This window comes from Eptatretus burgeri, chromosome 1 (genome assembly GCF_056783735.1).
Source record: "Eptatretus burgeri isolate ZD-2024b chromosome 1, Ebu_testis_v1, whole genome shotgun sequence".
Lineage (NCBI taxonomy): Eukaryota > Metazoa > Chordata > Myxini > Myxiniformes > Myxinidae > Eptatretus > Eptatretus burgeri.
Genome location: NC_140961.1, coordinates 76,271,506 through 76,284,005, shown reverse-complemented (window position 1 = coordinate 76,284,005; position 12,500 = coordinate 76,271,506).

The window sequence follows — 12,500 nt, the reverse complement described above, 5'->3', positions numbered from 1 at the left end:
GTGTACAGGTGTTTAGTATTTAAGGAGATCCGGATCGTGTATATAAAAGAGCCGAGTCCTGAAGGTTTTGCAACAACAAGAACTTTTGGGATTTCTTTTTTTTATTATTTTATTTTATTTTATTTTATTTTATTTTATTTTATTTATTTATTTATTTATTTATTTATTTATTAAAGGCGCTCTTCAAGTGCCTAAACCTTTGTAGGATAATATGAAATGATCCCCTGAGTCAAACCTGAATCAACTCGAATCATCCACCAAGTTTTGTCCGAATCCGTCCACAATTTTTTGAGATATCGTGCTGGAAGTCGATATGTACATCGTTTTTGGCCGTAATCTCTCAGGGATGAAGAATCACTTTTTTTTTTTTTTTTTTTTTTTTTTTTTTTTTTTTATACCTTGGTCGAGGCTCGTATGAGAGCTAACACACAACTCACAGCAAGGAGGCATGAGACAAGAGGGGCGGGAGTGGAAGGGACAAAACATTGGGGAACAGACACAGGTGAACTGTGGAAGGGAGAGGGATGGGGATGGGACGGGGAACATGGCGAGGGGAAGATGGACATTAAAGGGACTTTCAGGAAGGAAAGCAGGAGAATTGAAGGAAGTGGGCTTGGGTGGATTATCGGGGGTAGAAAAGATCGAGGATTTGGATGGGGGAAGATAAGAGGTGGTGGTGAACAGCTGTTTTGAAAGCCTGAAGGGAAGAATGGGAAAGAATAGAGTGAGGAAGTTTATTCCAAAGGCGGGAAAAAGAGGAATGAAAGAGTGAAGATGAGCAGTGATTCGTGATTTTGGTAGTTTTACCAGAAGGGGTTGTTGGCGGACCTTGAGCGCCCTGTGGAAATGTGGTTGGGACAAATCGCAGAGAGAGCAGGGGGGCAAGGCTGGAGAGGAGTCGGTAGAAGACAGAAAGACCACCGACCAACCTGCGGTGATTGAGTGAGAGGCCCAAAGACTCAGCTTCATTGCGTGTGATGCCAATGATCTTAAAAGCCCTGGTTTCGACAGCGTGAAGTCGAGAAAGGTGGGAGGCAGGAGCACCAGCCCAGAGGGGAGAGCAGTACTCCATCAGGCTACGGACAAAAGCTTTGTAAGTGGTCAGGAGCTCAAGAGGGCCGAGGAAGGACTTTGCACGACGGAGGATTCCCTAGTCGGCGACTGGCTTTTGAGGCAAGGTTGGAAATGTGACTTTCCCAGGAAAGGTCATGGCAGATAGTGAGACCCAGAAGCTTGAAAGAAAAGACTTCTTCCAGAGGATTGTTGAGAAAGTGGATGGGGGGGTTTTGTAAACGGTCCTTTCAAAGAGACATAGTGAGAGTGTGAGATTTGTCTGGATTGAAAGACATGTTCCACGTGTTGGACCAGTTTGTGATTTTATCCAGATCTGCAGTGAGCGAAGAAGCTGCTGCTTGCCGGTCTGAGGGATGACAGATGGTACGGCAGAGGGTTGAGTCATCGGCAAAGAGAAATAGAGGATTTTCCAGAGAGTCCGAGAGATCATTGATGAAAACCAGAAAAAGAACAGGGCCCAGAACGCTACCTTGAGGAACTCCAGCCTGCACAGGAAGAGGGGATGAAAGAACTCCATTTAGGGCCACACGTTGACTGCGACAGGAGAGGAAGTCTGCGAGCCATGAGTGGAGATGGCCTTGAATACCATGGGAAGAGAGTTTGGTGAGTAGGGCAGGGTGCCAGACTGTGTCAAAAGCACGTGATATGTCCAGGGATACGGCTCGGATTTCCTGTCTGGCATTGAGGACCTCCATCCATTGATGGGAGAGCAGTAGCAGCATATCTAGGGTAGAGTGACCTGGTCTGAAACCAAATTGATGATTGGAAATCAAGCCATTGGAGAAGAGGAAGGATTTCATGTCTGAAGCGATGATGGATTCCATAACCTTGCTGATGATTGGGAGAAGGCTGATTGGTCTATAGTTACAGGGATCTGTTTTTGCACCTTTTTTATGCAGGGCAGTGATGTTAGCAGATTTCCAAGCAGATGGCAGATGACCTTGGGAAAATGAGAGGGTGAATAGAACAGAGAGAGGGTGAGCAAGAGCAGAAGAGCAGGCTTTGAGGACACGTGGGCTGATGCCGTCTGGACCGGTTGCAGAATCTGACTCGAGGTTTGAAAGCAAGCTCTCCACCTTGTCAGGAGAAAAGGATACAGAGTCCCGGGACAGTTGGGTGCGACTGGGTAAAGTGGGTAGAGATAGTGATGGGTTTGGGACACAAGATTTAGCTGCAAACACCGAGTTTAGACATTCAGCTTTATCACGTGTGGAATCAGCAGTGCGGCCATTTGAGGTAAGGGAGGGGATGGAGGGGGAACATACACCAGAAACAGATTTGATTAAACGCCACCAGGATTTTGAGGAGGGAGAGAGGTTTGAGAGTTCAGACTTGAGATGAGAAAGATGTTGTTTTCTGGCTCTCCTGAGGGTAGATACACACTTGTTCCGAGCTTTGTGGAAAGAACTGAGATTTCCCTCAGTTGGGTTTGCTTTCCATGAGGCAAAGGCAAGTTGTTTCAGGACAACTGCCTCGCCACAAGCTTCAGTAAACCAAGGGCGGGAGGAAGGGTAAGACAACCGAACACGAGAGGGGATCACTTGAAATCACTTGAAATCACTTGAAAAATGATTTATAAAAATTCTCAGATCCGGATCCAGATCTTCACCTGAGCACACACCTGACCTGTCCACCAAGTCTCGACAAATCCGTCCGTAACCGTTTAAGATAGACGGTGGTGAAAACATAAGGTGGCGAAGGTAATAAGAATTGCTTCAAATTATTCCAAACTTCCGGGAAAATTAACATTTTCTCCATCAGACGAACACTGAACCTAGGCGGTGTATAGGCAACAGAGCGCAACTTCGATCATTCCCTCCCAATTTTTTTTTTTTATTATTTCCTGGAAAGAAGCATATAACCGATTTATTTAGCTTTCACCAGCGCAAGAATAAAAGTATTCCTTTTCTTTTGTTCTTTCTTTTACATCGTGGTATTTTTATCACGGCCTTTTCCTGCTATTTTGCAAAATGTCTTGGGGTTACCTGGATTCAGGTGATGGATACACAAAAAAAAAGTTTTCAAGCAATCGTTATGAATTTTTTTGTGTATGTCGGTGACTGGCCAAGAATAGCAACGCTTCATTTTGCTGAAGATCTGGATCTGAGAATTCTAAAGTGATTCTTCACCATTGGAAGGGCCAAAAACGAGATGTCGCACAATATCTCAAAAGGTTATGGATGGATTCGGCCGAAACTTGGTGGACAGGTTGGGAGTGTGACAAGGACGAATTGATTAAATTTTGGTGAAGATCTGAAGACGGGTCTGGATATGATAATTATTTGATTTTTAACCGATTCTTCACCATTGAGATGGGCCTAAAAACTATATTCCATGATATCTCAAAAATTCGTGGACGCATTCGGATGAAACTTAATGGAAGGGTTGGGCATGTGATAAGGACGAATTGATTCAATTTTGGTGAAGATCTGAATCCTTCCACTTCTCCTTCCTCTTCTGAATCTGAATCTGAAGATCTGAATCCTTCCTCTTCTCCAATGGCTTGATTTCCGATCATCAATTTGGTTTCAGACCAAGTCACTCTACCCTGGATATGCTGCTTCTGCTCTCCCAACAATGGATGGAGATCCTCAATGCCAGACATGAAATCGGAGCCGTATCCCTGGACATATCACGTGCTTTGACACGGCCTGGCACCCTGCCCTGCTCACCAAACTCTCTTCCTATGGTATCCAAGGCCATCTCCACTCATGGCTCGCAGACTTCCTCTCTTGTTCGCAGTCAACGTGTGGCCCTAAATGGAGTTATTTCATCCCCTCTTCCTGTCCAGGCTGGAGTTCCTCAAGGTAGCGTTCTGGGCCCTGTTATTTTTCTGATTTTCATCAACGATCTCTCCATCTCTCCGACTCTCTGGAAAATCCTCTTTATCTCTTTGCTGATGACTCCACCCTCTGCCATACCATCTGTCATCCCTCAGAACGGCAAGCAGCAGCTTCTTCGCTCACTGCAGATCTGGGTAAAATCACAAACTGGTCCAACACGTGGAACATGTCTTTCAATCCGGACAAATCTCACACTCTCACTATGTCTCTTCGAAAGGACCGTTTGGCGAACCCTCCCATCCACTTTCTCAACAATCCTCTGGAAGAAGTCCTTTCTTTCAAGCTTCTAGGTCTCACTATCTGCCATGACCTTTCCTGGGAAAGCCACATTTCAAACGTCGCCTCCAAAGCCAGTCGCTGACTGGGAATCCTCCGTTGTGCAAAGTCCTTCCCCGGCCCACCTGAGCTCCTGACCACTTACAAAGCTTTCGTCCGCATCCTGATGGAGTACTGCTCTCCCCTCTGGGCTGGTGCTCCTGCCTCTCACCTTTCTTGGCTTTACGCTGTGGAAACCAAGGCATTTCGGATCATTGGCATCTCCCGCGATGAGGCTGAGTCTTTGAGCCTCTCACTCTCTCACCACAGGCTGGTCGGTGGTCTTTCTGTCTTCGACCATCTCCTTTCCAGCCTCGCCCCCCCTCCCTGCTCTCTCTGAGGTTTGTCCCTACCACATTTCCGCAGGGCGCTCAAGGTCCACCAACAACCCCCTTCTGGTAAAACTACCAAAATCACGAATCACTGCTCATCTTCACTCTTTCATTCATCTTTTTCCCCGCCTTTGGAATAAACTCCCTCACTCTATTCAATCCCATTCTTCCCTCCAGGCCTTCAAAACAGCTGTTCACCACCACCTCTTATCATCCCCCATCCAAATCCTCGATCTTTTCTACCCCCAATAATCCACCAAAGCCCACCTCCTTCAAATTCCCTGCTTTCCTTCCTGAAAGTCCCTGTGATGTCCATCCTGTATACCCCGTGTTCCTCGCCCCATCCCTCTCCCTCCCACAGATCTCCCAATGTCTCTGTTCCCCACTGTTTTGTCCTTCCCACTCCCTCCCCTCTTGTCTCATGCCCCCTTGCTGTGCGTTTTGTGTTCGCTCTCACATGAGCCTTGACAAGGTACACAAAAAATAAAAAATCCAGATCCGGATCCAATCATTTTTTAGTAATTCTTAACCATTGAGAGACAAGGCCAAAAACTATGTATAGCATGTTATCTCAAAAAGTTGTGGACGAGTTGTGACAAAACTCAGTGGATGAGTTGGTTAGATGACAAGAACAAGCCGATTCGATTTTGGTGAAGGTCTGGATCTGAGTGCCTCTCCGTTTCGCCAAGTGTTACTGTGTAAGTGATTTTTATCTCACCTGGACTTTAGTCAGGTAAGCTTATGCGATGGAGCAGTGTCCGTAGGTATGCGGGTCACTCAGTCAGTCAGTCATTCAGTTCGTAAACACTTCACTCATTATCGCTTGAGTCAAGCGCATGATTTTGATGAAACTTGGCCAGAAGCTTCACATCTGATGCCTAACGAAGGTCTATTGACCGCATCAAAATCTGTGCTCATTGAGGGTGTTTACTGGGAGTGTTTTTGACCCCTTCCCCCTTCCCAAAAATAGGTATTCCCTCTCTTCTCCAAAACTACACACACGGTTTCAATGAAACTTGACCGCAACCTTCATCACCCATAATGTACCAAAGTTTATTGACCGCATCAAAATCTGCACTCATTGAGAGGTGTATGGGGTGGGGGGTTGAACACCCTAAAATAGGTGTTCGTTGTTTCCTCCAAAACGACCCACAAGATTTTGATGAAACTTGACCGCAATCTTCATCACCCATAATGTACCAAAGTTTATTGACATCATCAAAATCTGCGCCCATTAAAGGGGTCTACGGAAAGGTTTTGGCCCCCCAAATTAGGTACCAAAGCCCCCTCTCTTCTCCGAAACTACACACACGATTTTGATGAAACTTGACCACAACCTTCATTAATTGTGATGTACCAAAGCTTATTGTCTGCAGAAAAAATCTGCATTCATCAAGGGGGTCTGTGGGATGGGGGAGGGGCGTTGACCCCTCCAAAATAGGTACTTGCTGCCTCCTCTGAAACTACACACATGATATTGATGGAACTTGACCACAACCTTCATTGCCCCTGATGTAACAAAGCTTGTTCACGGCATTAAATAAATCAGGGACTGAGGGGGTCGACAGAGGAACTTCTCAGTGGACTTCACCCCCCCCCCCACCTCCACCTCTCCCCAAAGAGGTATTTGCTATCGTCTCAGAAACCACACACACAATTCTAATGAAACTTGAGCTTCATCAACCCTGATGTACTAAAGATTGTTCACAACATTTAAAAATCGGGGTCTAAGGTGGTGTGCCCGGGCATTGCCCCCTAAAATATGTATTTGCTTTCTTCTCCCAAACTGCACACTCAAATTTTATGAAACTTGACCACAGCCTTCATCAGCACCAATGATGTACGAACGTTTGTTCACACCATTAAAAAAAAAATCGGGGTCTAAAGGTTTCTGTGGGGGGTCCCACCCCCCCAAAGAGATATTTCCTTTCTTCACAGAAACGACACACACAATTTCGATGAAACTTGACCGAAATCCTCATCACGCGTGATGTGCTAAAGTTTTCATGAGATGAAAAAAAAATCAGGGAGTAGGAGGGTATATGGAGGAAGGTTGCCCCCCAAAATAGGAATAGTATTTTCTGTAATATTGGTTCATTGGTACATTTTTCTGATTCCATCGCACGTTGTTGACTTCCTCGTCAGTATCATTATTGTACCAGGTGAGCGCTCATAGGTATTGCCCCTATGTTTTTTGCTCACCTGGAATGGTGTTCTGGGGAGCTTATGGGATGGTGTGTCATGTGTCCATCCAAAAATACTTGCAAACTTCTTCTCTGAAACTGCATGAACGATTTCGATGAAACTTAACCACAACTTTCATCACCGTGTATGTACCAAAGATTGTTGATGGCATTGAAAAATCGGGCCCGAAGGGGATCTCCAGTGGTTGCCCCCCCAAATTAGGTATTTGCTCTCTTCTCCGAAACTACACACACGATTTTGATGAAACTTGACCACAACCTTCATCACCCGTGATCGACCAAAGTTTGTTCACAGCATCTTCTTCTTACTATAATTCACCGTCCGTCCGTCCGTCTGTTCCCAGGTACCGCAAAAACGGCTGAACCGATCGCAACCACTTTTTGGGTGTGTAATCCTGGAACCCCTTGGAGTAAAATAGGCATAAATATAATAACATGACCCCCTTGGCGGCTCCTGTCGGGAGCGGGTGCTTCTAGTTAAAAAAAAAAATTGGGGTCCACAAAGGGAGTTTATGGGATGGGGTTCCAGATTAGATCTGTGACTTGCCGCAGGTACCATGTAAACCTGCACTAACCTGTTTCATGGTCGGGTTGTCAGTGATTAAACCATCTCCCCCACTAGGTTTCCTGGTGTGGAGGGTGTATGATATGGTCACCCAGTGGGATTTAAAACAAAACCTGTCAAAGGGTGGACGAGCTCCTTGTGAGCCAACAGCCATCCACATCTAGTGCCCAACTGTGTCTGCAGACGTCCTCCTGCAGTTGGGTTACTTTTTTCTTTGGAGGTTGGTGGCAGGATTTGCACTCCGGCCACCGTAAAACCCTTCACTTTGCAAAACACAAAAACGCAACGAAATCTGAAAACCCACTCCGTGGGAGTACCTCCTGTGCAGCTTCCCTTCGCAGGGCAGCTCACCGGATGATGGGATTGGGGCAAAGCCTTCGGGACCCCCACTCTCTGATGATAGGAGGAAAACCATGCGGTAACCTTCTCGGGTCAGCTTGTGGTAGTGTGTGTTGGGGTGGTGCTGAGGTGTCATCCACCAGATGGCGGTCTCCTTGGGTTAACCTGAGACTGTCCCTTCGGGTGGGTGCCTGGAATGTCCTATCCCTAAGAGAGGATGATCACCTGTCGCTGTTATCATCTGAGCTCCAGCATTTGAACATCAGTATTGCAGCACTCTCTGAGGTTCGGAGACCAAATAGTGGCGAGAGCTTGGCCGGTGGTTACACCTACTATTGGCCTGGACGCTCTCATGGTTACCATGCCCAAGGAGTTGCTGTAGCTGTGTCCAATAATCTGACTCCAATGATAATTGAGGTAACACCGGTCAACGAGCGTATTATGAGACTAAGGATTCGTCACTCCTTAAGTGTCATTTCCCTGGTCTCTGTTTATGCTCCGACTGAGGCGAGTGATCTCACCATGAAGGACGCATTCTATGCCACGCTGGAGTCTGTGTTTAATCAGTGCCCCAGGCGAGATACTCTTCTCGTCTTGGGGGATTTCAATGCATCGACTGGAACTGAAAAGGATGGTTATGAGACGTGTGTTGGTCCCCATGGGTCTGGAACTGTTAACCATGATAGCACTCAGTTCTTTGACTTTGCAAGAAGTCATGGACTTAGGGGGGCTGGTTCATGGTTTCAGTGCCCACAGGCTCATCATTGGACTTGGCATTCTAACGCTGGTGGTGTGGCAAAGGAGATTGACCATGTGCTCACTGATGGTCACTAGAGGATGATCCAAAACTGCAGGGTGTACTGGAGTGCTCAGTTCCTCAAGACCGATCACAGGCTTTTGGTAGCAACTCTGAAGTTGCAGCTCAAATCTGGGAGAATGGTACCATCCCAGCCTACGTTGAATGTTGGCAAGCTCAATGATGAGAGGGTAGCTGAGGAGTGGGCGAACAGGCTGAGTGGTGATTGGGAGGGTGGGGGGGTCTGGGTATTTTGGAAAATCCTGAAGAGTTGTGGAGTGCCTTCAATACCACCATCCTTGATGTTGTTGGTGGATGTCTTCGAATGCAATATCAGGCAAAGAAGAATTGTCTCCAAAGAGAAACTGGATACCATTGACCCTCTGGTCACAGTCACTGGGCCAGGCTTATTGGCAGAGCTGAGCTGCTCAGTGAGTTGAGGCATGAAAATGTACGTGTGCTGAGGATGGACAAGGAGGCCTATGTGCGAGGAATCTGTGAGGGGGTAGAGCATCACCTATGGTCAAGTGATTCTCGTCCTGCTTGTGTGCATTGCGTCCTCCAAGTCTGTCCCTCGGTGTACTGCAGTAAGAGCGGAGGTTGGTGGGCTCTTGACAGAGGAGTCCAAAGTGAAGGCCTTCTGAGCTGGTTACTTTGAGCGGTTGTACCAGGCTGATCCACCAGCTGTTGAGTTGGATGTCAGGGGTGTTACTGTCCCTATTTCTGACCCTCCAACTAACGGTGATCCACCTATGTTAGTGAAAATAAAGGTTGCGGTGAACCGTTTGAAATGGGGTAAAGCTCCTGGGATTTGTGGCATCCATGCTGAACTTCAAAAGGCTGGTGGAAATGCTGTACTCGTGTCGTTGCATCGTTCTGTGCTCTGCCTGGAATACAGGCATCATCCCAACTGACTGTAAGATGGGCCTTGTCATCCCTCTCTGGAAAGGGAAGGGTGATCGCCAGGATGGCAACAACTACCGAGGGGTGACGCTGCTTTCAGTGCCAGACATGGTCTTAATGCCTGGTGTTGGCTTAATGGTTAAGCTGATGGGCTTGGGATCCGAGGATCCTGAGTTCAAATCCCACTCGGCTGTTGAATTATTTCCAAGTGGGTATGACTGCCTGTCATCCTTCTGAGGTTGGCAAAATGAGTGCCAGCATGCTGGTATGCTGTGTCGGAGTGGCGACCCGTCCAGGATTGTGTCAAATTGCTAAGGAGACTGCTTAGGCAGCACCAACGCTCTGTACAGAGTATGGTTCCAATGGATGGATGGATGGATGGACAGTCTTTGCACAGATAATTTTTCATGGGGTTTGCCACCATCTGCTTGAACACCAGTGCCCAGAGCAGTCAGGCTTTACACCAAAGAGGTCAACGATTAACCGTATCTTTCCCCTTCGGGTCCTCACCGAATACAGATGAGAGTTTCGGCAGGGGCTGCTTGCAGCCTATGTTGATCACTGCGAAGCATTCGATTCAGTGAATTTGGATGCCCTCTGGAGGATTCTTGGTCTTCGTGGGGTGCCACCAAAACTGATCAATCGGATCTCTGAAGTATACTCTGGCACTGAGAGTGCTGTGAGATGTGGTGATACCATCTCTGACTTATTTCCAGTTGTTGCTGGAATTTGTCAGGGGTGTGTACTGGCCCCCACACTTTTCAGCCCTTGTTTGTATTGGATTCTAGGGAGGATGTCGGAGAGATCAAGCTGCGGTGCATCGTTTGGGAATGTCAAGATCTCTGACCTTGATTTTGTAGATGATGCAGTCATCTTTACGGAGACTTTAGACATCCTTTTGAGGAACCGCGAGGTGCTAAATGAGGAGTCAGAGCCGATGGGATTATGGGTTTCCTGGGTCAAAACTAAGATCCAGGCTTTCAATGACATCGTGGATGCTGCTATCCTGTCTGTGCCTGTTTGTGGTGAGGATGTTGAGGTCACGTCGAGATTCAGTTTCCTTGGTAATGATATTCATGTCTCTGCTGGCTGTGAGTCAGAGGTCAATAGACATCCGGGTTGGGCCTGGGAGTCATAGATTCACTGGATCATGGGGTGTAGCACTGCCGGTACCTGTGCGGGAGGACGAAAGTTCAAATCTTCAGGTACTTGGGGCTTCCAGTCTTGCTCTACGGATGTGAGACTTGGACTCTGACCAAGGATCTGAGACGGAGACTTAATTCCTTTGGTACCAGGTCTCTTCAGAGAATCCGTGGCTATCGCTGGTCAGATTTTGTGTCCAACGAGCGGTTGATGAGAGAGACTCAAATGAGATTTGTTACCTGCATACTCCAGTGAGTGTCAGATGAGGCTGTATGGACATGTGGCTCGTTTTCCTGACACTGACCCTGCTCACTAGATTCTCTCACCGAGGGAGCCTCATGAGTGGAGGAGGCCAACGGGCCGACCACGTGCCTCGTGGTTGCATCAGATTGATCGGCATCTCAATGGGATGAGGATGAGCCAGTTATCTGCATGGGGTATGGCCAGACAGAAGCCCTTGGAGTTCCGGCAGAAATTGCACCCACAAACGCGGTGCGCCGGTACATGCTCCCATACCTGAACTGACCTGTTTATTCCCCCCCTCCCTTTCCTGTGGAGGTATTTGCTTTCTTCTCTGAAACTACACACACAATTTCGATGAAATTATACCACAACGTTCATCACCCGTGATCTACCAAAGCTTGTTTGCAGAATTAAAAAAAAACTTCGGGGTCTTTTGGGGTCTACGGAGTGAGTTTACTGAGGTGGGAGGTCCCCCTGCCCCCTCCCCCCACCTCAATAGGTATTGGTTTTCGTCTCAGAAACGACACACAAAATTCCGATGAAACTTGACGACAACTTTCATCACCCGTGATGTATCAAAGTTTATTCATAACAACAGAAAAATCGAGGTCTACTGGGGTCTACATGGTGGTTGCTCCACAAAATATGTATTTTCTTTCTTCTCTGAAACCACACACAAAATTTCGATGAAACTTGATTACAACCTTCATCACCCATGATGTACCAAAGTTTGTTCATGACGTTAGAAAAATATCAGGGTCTAAACGGGTTTATATGGTGGGGGTCACCCACAAAATATGTATTTGATTTCTTCTCTGAAACTACACACAAAATTTCGATGAAATTATACTACAACGTTCATCACCCATGATCTACCAAAGCTTGTTCACAGAATTTAAAAAAAACTTCGGGTTCTTTTGGGGTCTACAGAGTGAGTTTACTGAGGTGGGCGGGGGGGGGGGTCCCCCTCCACCCCCAAGAGGTATTGGTTTTCGTCTCAGAAACGACACACACAATTTCGATGAAACTTGACTTCAACTTTCATCACCTGTGATGTACCAAAGTTTGTTCATGATGTTAGAAAAATATCAGGATCTAAGGGGTTTTTTATCAGGATCTTGGGGGGGGGTGGTCACCCACAAAATATGTATTTGATTTCTTCTCTGAAACGACACACAAAATTCCGATGAAACTTGACGACAACCTTCATCACCCATGATGTACCGAAGTTTGTTCATGACGTTAGAAAAAAATCGGGGTCTGAAGGGGGTATATAAGTGGGGTGTGGGGGGTCACCCCCAAAATATGCATTTCCTTTGTTCTCTGAAACCACACACAAAATTTCGATGAAACTTGAACACAACGTTTATCACCCATGATGTACCAAAGCTTGTTCATGACGTCAGAAAAATATCAGGATCTCAGGGGGTTTATATGGTGGGGGGGGGGGGGTCACCCACAAAATATATATTTGATTTCTTCTCTGAAACTACACAAAATTTCGAGGAAACTTGATCACAACCTTTATGATGTACTAAACTTTGTTTGTGTCATGAGAAAAAAAATCAGGGTCTAAGGGGGTTTACATGGTGGTTGGGGGGGGGGTGTCACCCCCAAAAAATGTATTTCCTTTCTTCTCTGAAACTACACACAAAATTTCGATGAAATTATACTACAATGTTCATCACCCATGATCTACCAAAGCTTGTTCACAGGATTTTAAAAAACTTTGGGGTCTTTTGG